Raw genomic sequence first — 10,118 nt, 5'->3', positions numbered from 1 at the left:
CGCTCAATTCATCGCTTCCACAAATATAACATCCTGTGCAAGGCTCCAACCACGCTAGAGCATTTGGGAGTTGTGTTTCTTTGGATACAGAACTCTGGGTGGGAGTTCCCTTTTCTCTACCCCTAGTTAATGTACACGTTCATCAGGACAAAACTCTACCAGGAGAGCTTTCAAAACGTTTATTTGCCTCTTTCCCATGACAAGGAGATATGGATCGGGCTCAGACCATTTTGGACGGTTTCTGTGACCACTTTTCTGCTGACTGGAAGCTCACTTAGACTTATTAACTACCTGACTCTTCAACTTCTGCCCAAGTGGCACATCACCTACGCCTCCCAAGACGTTTCCCTCAGCCCTAGCGCCGCATCCTAGCAGCTCCTCCATCGTGGTTCAGGAGCCGCAGCAAGCGACGGACAAACACAGTGGCTGACTACCCTAGCCGGCGTCTCTTATAAACAATAGAACTAGGTGAACTAGGTGTACCCGCCATACCCCCACCCACCCACCCAGTGCTTGCTAAAAAAGAGAACACCTCTTCCCTCACTCTACCAATCCACCCTCAGTGCCTCCCCCGCGCCTTTCTGCACTGAAAAGGTGTGGAAGGAACAGAGAGGCGTTCTGTTTCCAGCTGCGTTTACAAGCTGGAGCAGGCACGTGCTCCGGGCGCTGGCCAAAGCTAGACCTGCCTGCTGCCTCCACTGCTTTCACCATCCCTACTGCAGCCCCTGACTCCTCTGCCTCTAGTGCTCCAGTTGCCACCATCATCATTGCCCCAGCCGCCGCCGCCTGCTACGGCTGCTGCAGGGGCGAGGAGAGCCTGGAACGTGCTGGAGGCGCTGAGATAAGATGTGTGGACCAGCAGCAGCTGGGCCAGGGTTTTACGAGTGCAGGTGTCGACACACCTGGTAAGTCCACCTCTTTTCTCTTCCTTTCTACAAGCTCCTCACTTATTAGTTTATTTCTAATGCGCAGGGAATACCCCCTTCCCCCAATCTGGGAATGAAGGGGGAGGGTGAAGGAGGGGTGTGTGTGTATGTGTGTGTGTGTGTGTGTGTGTGTGTGTGTGTGTGTGTGTGTGTGTGCGCGCGCGCGCGCGCTTGTGCGTGTTCCTGTGGTGTTGGGTGAGGGTACAGAGAAGAAGGGGAGAGGGGGCGGCCGGGGCTGACGACCATGAATCTTTTGCAGGCACAGGCACGGTGAGGTCCAGTAAGTTTGAGAAAGTCACCCTGGAAGGACGTGTGTTGCCTGAATAGGAAATGAATTCCAAGTCAGTCTCTGGTGGGTACATACAGTAGCACTGTCCCTCCAGTGGGAGATGGAGGAAGATCTCTTGCTTTTATTTGCATAATTGAGGGATTTAAGTAGTCTCGTTTCCATAGAAAACGAACTAAAAAAATCAAAGGAGAAAAGAGCCTATTTGAGATAAAGAAAGCATTTAGAGCAAGTGTATCTTCTTCCCTATGCATACCGATGCATATGCACCACACTGTGTTTGCAGTGCTGGATTGAATGGTGTGTCTTTTTTGAGAGGATTAGGTCGTTGAGGGCCAGGTACATGCACTGATATTTCTCACTTTAGTGAATTCACGGTTGAAACAGGCTCTAGATATTTCTGTCTGAGAGGTCTTTTGAGCCCTTTGCTGAGAAGAGGGAGTGGGAGGGGCTTACCATTTTTTTTTTTACACGTTTTGCTGCTTGGTAAACTGATTCCTCTGGGACCGATGATCTGGAACCAGTGGGCTTTTAGTGTTCTTTAGTCTCTATTTTGATGCTAAAATCTCATCAAGACTAGGGCTCCTTGATTTAACTTCTCTAAAATGATGATTCAGCCAACTTCAACTTGGTGACTGGGTGCACCGCGAGACAAAGACAGAGAAAGGGTTGGATTCTGAGAATTAGAGGTAGCCTGTGAAGTGCTGTTTCTGGATGTCTGGGGCAAAATCTAAAGGCCAGGGTACTTTGAGTGGTTAGGGCCACAGGTGGGTGGGTAAGATTGAAAGGAATGGGTTAGATTTGAGCTTGGGGCAGGCAGAGGGCTCAGTCTTTATCTCAAGGACACCTTAAGACATTGGAGATACATAGAGTCAAATGTTTCAAATTTTTTTTTTTGTCCAAAGACAGACATCTTTCTTTTTTTTTTTTTTGGCGGGGGGGGGGGGGCGGAGTTGAAGTTGAATTCAAAGGGTAGGTCTATTAGGGTGGAGTTGTATTAGGTGACCTTTGGGGCCCCTTGACATTGCAATTTTCTCTCTTTTGGGAGTGGCAATCAGTGGTGAGAATTTCCAGGATGAGAAGTAATCTAGTGTTTTGTTTCTGTCCCAGTCTCTTGGTGTTTTATTGGGGTGGGGGGAGGGGGATGGAGAGAGTCATAGAATGTTGAAGGAGTGAGCTTGGAGATTGGGGCTGCTTGGTAAAGGTGAGATTGCAGGAAGCAGAAGATATATTTCACTTAAAAGCTATTCAGAGCAAACCCGGACACTAGAGGCCGAGAGAAGTAGGGGCTCCCACTAAAGTGAGGGGTTGCTAGCTAGGCACTACCTTTTTTATCCTTGGTTGACAGCACCGGTGTCCAGCTGCCCGAAGAAAGGAGGAAAAAAAGCCAGTAACAACAGCCACTGTGTTCTTTGCGCAGGGAGAAACCTTGATCTTAGGGGAGCCCCACTTGTGGGGCCCATTCGTGAGGGGAAAGCAGAAAAATGACTCCCATGTTCCGGAATCTATAGGGACCACTAGAAAACACCTGATTCAGGGCTCTTCTCAGTATCGATAAATGAGCATCTTCCTGGATTGTATGCGCGTGTTCAGTGCTTGGACTTGATATTCGGGTTCCTAAAGGGACTCAATGTGCCACTTGGTGGCACCAAAAAATTGCGCTGAAGAACTCTGTTCTCTATAAATACAAACTGCCTCCCCTCCCTTGTATTCTCCTCTCCCCTCCCCTCCCCTTCCCTGCCTCTCTCTTTCCTCTCCCTCTCTCTTTCTCCCAGCGCGGGGGGGATAGATGCATAAGCTGCTTCTCTGCTGGCTCCGGCATTTTCGCGCCTTGATGAGAGTGGGATTTAAACCTGCAGGCAGAGCATTAAAGGGTCAAGCAGGCCCCCTGGGCGCCCAGCTCTGCAGCCGCTTGCTAGGACAAGCTAAACTTTGTGGAGGGATGTCAGATCGTCTCTCGCTGGCGAAGCAATAGTGGGTAAGCTGTTCGTCTGCCAACCTTCTTTCTACGGAAGAAAGCAGAAAGCTCGGGCTTGGGGTGGGGTGGGGGGAGATGTTCTAAGAGCTTGTCTTAGGTGATCAGGACAAGGGGGTTGCGGAAATAAGGATTTGCTGAGTTCGTCTCTTTCCTCTACCTCTTGATATTCTTCCCCATACCTGTTGGGAGAATAGGCAGTTATAACTCATTGGCACGGGGGAAAGTGGCGAAGACTGAAGGGGTGGAGTGGGGGCAGGGGCAGGAATATGGACCCATACCGAGCTCTTCCATCAGCCCTTCCACCAATGGGGATAGAGATGCTCTCACTAAGACAAGCTAGGTCCATCCAAGTTCAGGTATTGTCAGGAAAGCTCAAGGGGAAAGGAGAAAGAGAATAGAGGATCACCCCCAAATAGATTCACTCTGAAATGGCAGAAGCGGCTCGATGCAGGAAGTAGACAGACTGCGAGCCTTGGTGAAAGCAGATCTTAATGAGCTGGCTCTTTCAACCTTTTGGCTGGGGATATCCCCCATTACCCCTCCCCCTCCCGCCTAGGTGCCCTCCTGCTCTTTCCTCTCCCTCTCTGTCTACTATATATGATATATACAATTTTAAAACAATGGTGCTAATCCTGGAGAGAGAGGGTGCATAATGCAAGCCATAGAACAAATTAGGCTGCAGCTCCGCTGAGACAGAGAGGTCCGGGAAGAGAACTAGGGGTGCAGTGGAGGCCAGGTGGAGCAAAGTATTAAAACAGTGCATAGAACATTATCTGCGTTTGAGGTGAGGGGGGAATGAAAGGTTCTACAGACTCTTAAAACACTGCTTTTAAAAAAAAAAACATGTTATTGTTATGAGGATGACAGTTTCCCTGCTGTCTTCCATCGGATTCCTGTGGGCTCTGAAAAAAAAATACAAAAGAGGGGTTGAAAAGCTATTTTGTGACAATGAGTTTAGTTGTAGTGCTACTTCATTTGAAATGAAGAGCCTAATGGCAGAGAAGACAGAACCGTATACATTCCTTTGCTTCATATGGATAAAAAGACACCTGCAAGTTTGAGGAAACCCCCCTTTACCACCCGCCCCATAGTCTTTCCCTGTTTTGAATGACCAAGATCTAGGCTGGAACCAGTCTCCCTTACCCAGATTCAAGCACCCCAAGAGGGCACTGTGGTGTGACCAGAGTAACTCTTCAGGCACAAAAAAGGATCTTTACAGAGCCTTCCTAGCTAGCACCACATAATTATATATAGGTATAGATATATAGATATATATATATAGATATGTATGTATGTATTTTTTAAATCTTTGAAATGCAGCAATTTACTTTCTCCTGCAATGCCCGTTTTGTGTCATTCTGGAGATACCCTCATGGACTACTTGGATAGGATCCAGAATAAATGAATTACCACCATCTTGACAGCCAAAATACTTGGCAATAGAAACTTCGATATATCCTCTTTACTTTTCTTTTGATTTTCTTCTGCTCTTTTCCTCTCTTCTCTCCTCTCTTCTCCTCTCCTCTCCCTTTCTCTCTCTCTCACTATCTCTCTCTCTCTCTCTCTCTCTCTCTCTCTCTCTCTCTCTCTCTCTCTCTCTCTCTCTCTCTCTCTCTCTCTTTCTCTCTTTCTCTCCCTACATACAGGTGTGTGCCTGTGTGCCCAACCCGCACACACATGGGTCAATCTTTCTTTTATAATGTAAATTCCCCCTTCCTCCACTTTCCAAATATCCATATACTTTTAAAATTATGTATCTTTATTTTCATATGAACAGAAGAGTATCATTCCCATTTGAAAAGGAATGCTCCACAGTGTAGATTTCTGTCATTAGTTTTTTAGCTTGGTGCTAGAATATTATGCTAACTCCCTGCTTTATATGCTGGTAGGCTATTCAGCACATTGGACAGCTCCCTGGGTGACCCTCTTCTTCAGCAATTACCAGGGAAGAGTTCTAAAGGCAAAAGTCTCCTAGCTAACTGCCTCTGGTAAAATACAAACAAAACAGAGACCTCAAAATGAATATAAAGTCCTTCCTAGAAATTTCCACTTAAGATATCAATGTACGTGGTCTAGGAGGGTATCTCATTTTAGAGAGCATAGGATCTTCAATAATCAGTTGTCTTGAATAGTTCATTTTCATTGTGCATTATTTGTTGTTGTTGTTGTTTGGTTTTTGTTTTTGTTTTCTGGTTTGGGATATATCTCAATCTTTGCTTCAGTCCTCTCTCTCACTTTTCATGTATCCATATTACCTTTGTTTACCTCTTTCATTGCAGACTTGGGCTGTTTGTTTTATACTGAACATCAAGGCATAAGCTGAAAAATCGAAACATAAAATTGAGGGCTTCCCTCAAAAAGTGGATATTATGTCTATACAATAAGAAGTATTTAAATTGTTGGATCAGTTTTTGAGTTTTCAGTCAGAAGTTTATTGTAGGCATAGTTACAAATATGATAAAGACTGAAAAATTTATATCACAGTAAAAATATATTTGTTTCTTCCTCATCTAAATGGTTTGAATAGTAGGTTTTTTAAACATTATTTTGCTTATTTAGAAAGGCATGGTGGCTTTATGAGACTATCACTTGGCTTTCTCTGGTGAATATTCCAAGCATTAGATGTGTGATAAACTGAGTGGAAATGAAATAGTAGTTGATTGGTGTGGAAAGCTAATATTAGATAAATCCAGTTTTTTTGGGGGAATCTATGTTTGTAATAATTTTCTGTTGTGGCTGGTATATTCATGGGGATAAAATATGCATCTTAATAATAAATATTTAAGAAAAAAATTCCAAAATGTTTTGCTTCACTCTATTATTACCCAAGTTGTATGTGTGTACTTTTATGCTTGATGATGGCACTTCTTCAAATTCATATAAATTAAATTTGCAAGAAGTGCTAACTGTCTTCTGTATTTTAAATGGCTGGTATCTTTTGATCTATCTAGAGTGAGCACTGTAACTAATGTAATGGCTAATTTAATTTAGTACACTATTTGTTATGCTAAAGACTCTTTTGTTCAACACCATATTTAGAAAACATCTTTATAGCCTTTCATAAATAACATGGTGTAGTGGAAAGAATACTGGTCTTGTAGTAAGGGACAGAGACTGCATTTGAAATTAGCTGTGGTCCAGTCACTTAACCATTCCAAGGCTTAGTTTACTCATATATAAAATGAGGACTATAATTCTTGTACTTGCTATGCAACAGGATTGCTGCAGGAAAAGAAAGAAAACATTTTGTAAATCTTCAAAGGATATATAAATATGAACTCTTCTTAATGTTATAATCCCAAATCTAGGCACTATAGATGAAAACTGACTTGCCCAGGTGGAACTTACATTCTATTGGGTTATTGAGCCTAAAGAAAACATTTCCCCCTTTATTAAGCAATTGGTAGCTTCCTTCTCATGCAAAGGTATGTTTAATTTCATTTACTAATAATTTTAACATGGTATGTATTATATTTATACAAACACTAGCAGATAGGTTATAAAATGAAAATAATTGAGTATTATTTAGCTCTTTCCATACAACATTTTATTTGATGCTGATAAGGGCCCTACAAAGTAGGCAGCCAAAGAATTATGGTGTCCAATATACAAACAATATAATGGAGTCTCAAATAAATTAAATAATATACACCAGTAGACACAGATTTTATATGAAACATGATGTGACTTGAAACCCATACTCCTAATTCCAACTATCATTTTCATCCCATTGCAGTAGAGGTATCTTATCAAACTACCAAATTACTTTAAGTAAAATTATCTGGAAAATTAAAAAAATATATACTTAATTACAATTAAAATGAATATTTTGTATGGAACCAATGCTATTTATATTATGGAGATTGAGTATTCAAGAGAAGTTAAGTAATGATTAAAATGATTTTAACACTTTTCTATCCACAGAATTAAAAAACAACAACAATACACTTCCTTGCTCTTATTATGTGCCATTGACTATAAATATCAAAACATAACTGCTATGAGAAAACCCTGAAAACCTCATCACTGTAATGGCACAAGTGGGCACTGTAATAATAACATAACCTATTTGTATTCATAATATTTTTCAGGATAATTTAAAACATTACAAGTTTAATTTGCTTTAACACACAGAAATGCAGTGAAGCTCCTTAAAGTCCTGAAAGTAAGGCAAATTATTTTTATTATTATTTTTAATACCACAATTTCAGATTTGCATTGGTTTTGAATAACTAGTATTTAATGGTTATTGAAAATCATTCCATTCTGCAGAATTCTCATGTTTCAGTTACAGTCATACATCAGTTATACATTTAAAATACAATAAATGAGCAATATATCAAAAGGTCTCAATTGTATCCTCATGGTTCTTTTTGCATACTTGGAAATAGCTCTTGTATCAAAGACACATCCATTAATTATTTTAAATTTGAACCCCTTAAGCCAAAATGTAATACGTTTATAATATGATTGAGAAAATAATGAATGCAGGGTTATTTTCACAAAATACAAAATATTTCCTGAATCTTTTGAGAAAATCTCAGCGTATGTAATTATGATAATATTGACATTTTTAGAAAGAATATTATTTAAATAAAATTATTAGAATATTGATCTATAGAGTTGGTTAATCATGAATTCCCCAATAAAGTAGGATTTCATTTGATACTGATAAGAGCCAGAACCCTGGGAAAACACCATCAAAAGGGAAAGAGTCATAAAATGATCTATAAGGGTGTATAAAGAGGAAGAAAAAGAAATCATAAATGAACACTGATACATGCAGGTATATACATATTAATGATTCCTTCTGCTTTTACAAAATAATAATTTCTAGATATGTAACCCAACCCCCACGGAATCTTTCCATATAATGAATACTTTAGAAAAATACCTAAAATTATAATTACAGCTATCAATGTATGGAAGATTCTACTTTCATAGTCTCTCATCAATTTAATGAACAAAAAGGATAGGTGTTTCATTATCTATTCCTTGTGCTGCAATTAACGTTTTATAGTTATATATGATTCCCTTATAATAAGAGCTTCTTTGTTTAAATTATTATAGCCATTTCATATATTATTCTTTTTGTTTTTGTTCCTGTGTTGTTTCATTATATATTTGAGAATAGAAATATTCCCATGATTTTTTTTTTCAAATTGCTCACATTCAACATTTCTTTTAAAAATATTCCATAGGGGTAAAGTTAGAAGACTTCAAGTTTTCTAGGGATCAATTTCACCAAATTTTAAGTCATCCCCTTATCCTGTTTATAAAGATTTAAACTTGTCTTCGTGTATAATGTTGAATTTGTGGATAATCTTGATAATGAATATCCACTCATAAAAATTATGTCTTTACCCACTTAAAGTGATACCTCCCTACCACCTCCTCTTCATTTGTTTAGATATCTGTGCACCTTCATTTTGTGAAATAATTTTGCCTACCTAATGTATTCTGCTTCCCCTCTCTTTCACTTCTTTCTTAAGATAATCAAGTTGTAGGAGAACCACTCACAGACTTTGTTTAACTGGACTCCCTCTGTAAATCCTGATGATGATAGGGTTTAGACAGGACAAATGTCTATATCTTGCTATACTTAAATATAAGAAGTTTATCCTCATTTATTTCTTTATTGTTATCCATTCCTCTTTACCTGATTAAACTTCTTTTCACTTCTATGTTTGAACTTTTTTTATGCAGCTCTGGCTTTTTCATCAAAAATGCCTGGAAGTCCTCTATTTCATTAAATGTTTATTTTTCCCTTTTGTAGTATTATACTCAGCTTTTGTGAGTAAATTACTCTTGGCTGCAAGCCCATATCTTTTTGCCTTCTGGATTATATTCCCAAGTTCTGCACTGCTTTATAGTGGTGGCTGCTAAAGCATGTTTGATTCGGATTCTGATTCCTTAATATATGCACTCTTTTTTTTCTAGCTACTTGTATTATTTTTTTTTCCTTTGATTTGGAAGCTCTGGATTTGGATTATAATATTACATGTTATTATAATACTCCCTTTTACAGTTTCTATAAGGAAGTGATCCATGGGTTTTCTACAACATTTCTAACTGTATAATAATATGTCATTCTACTCATATAGCACAGTTTGTTCCCCATTCCCTATTTAACAGGTATCCTTGTTATATAACTATGCTTTTTACTGTGAGTTGATTTGTTCAGTCATTTTTCAGTCCTACCTGACTCTTCTTGAGTCCATTTGGGGTATTCTTGGAAAAGATAAAGGAAAGTTTTCAATTTCTTTCTCCAGTTCATTTTACAGATGAGGAATTAAGACAAACAGGGTTAAGTGATGTGCTGAGGATCTGACTGCTAGTAAGTGTCTGAAGTCAGGTTTGAACTCATGAACATGAGTCTTCCTGACCCCAGGACCAACACTCTATCTACTATGCTACAGTTTACCAAAATCACCGATCTTATCCTGTCACTTCTTCACTTAAAAGCATTCTAATTGCTTTTTAAACAAAGTCTAGTCTCATTTCCCATCCAAAGTCAACCACTGGGGGCAGCTAGGTGGCACAGTGCATAAAGCACCGGCCCTGGATTCAGGAGGACCTGAGTCCAAATCTGACCCTAGACACTTGATGCTTACTAGCTGTATGGCCTTGGGGAAGTCACTTAACCCTCATTGCACCCACCAAAGTCAACCACAATATGGAGCCTCATTATCTTTCCAATTTTGTTTCACATTCCCTGGCCTCTAGTCTCATATTTCATATTATATATCACAAACTTGATTTTCCAGAGACTTCTCAAATTGCAAATATGCAAAAATGATCTCATTATCTTTCTTCCCTAAAACCCTCTTTCAAACTTCCTTATTACTGTTGAGAGTACCACCTTCATGCCAATCACCCATGTTTACAGTCTAGATGTTATTCTTAATTCGTCATTCTCTTTCACTCC

The 10,118-nt window shown here is 39.7% G+C and overlaps 1 protein-coding gene across 6 annotated transcripts in view; it reads left to right on the top strand.

Annotated features, from left to right (window-relative positions):
• Nucleotides 1-564: 564 nt before the first annotated feature.
• GRM5 (glutamate metabotropic receptor 5) overlaps nt 565-10,118 on the top strand; it is a 682,630-nt gene continuing 673,076 nt past the window's right edge. For 4 of the 6 annotated variants that reach the window (XM_043994306.1, XM_043994305.1, XM_043994302.1 and 1 more), the window contains exon 1: nt 2,949-3,190. The gene's annotated coding sequence lies outside the window, so the exon portion shown is untranslated. Of the gene's footprint in view, nt 906-1,185; nt 1,279-2,948; nt 3,191-10,118 lie in introns of those variants that run through there. The other 2 variants (XM_043994304.1, XM_043994303.1) reach the window with 2 other exon arrangements.

This window comes from Dromiciops gliroides, chromosome 3, assembly GCF_019393635.1.
Source record: "Dromiciops gliroides isolate mDroGli1 chromosome 3, mDroGli1.pri, whole genome shotgun sequence".
Classification (NCBI taxonomy): Eukaryota; Metazoa; Chordata; class Mammalia; order Microbiotheria; family Microbiotheriidae; genus Dromiciops; species Dromiciops gliroides.
This window is presented reverse-complemented; position numbering and strand designations above follow the sequence as displayed.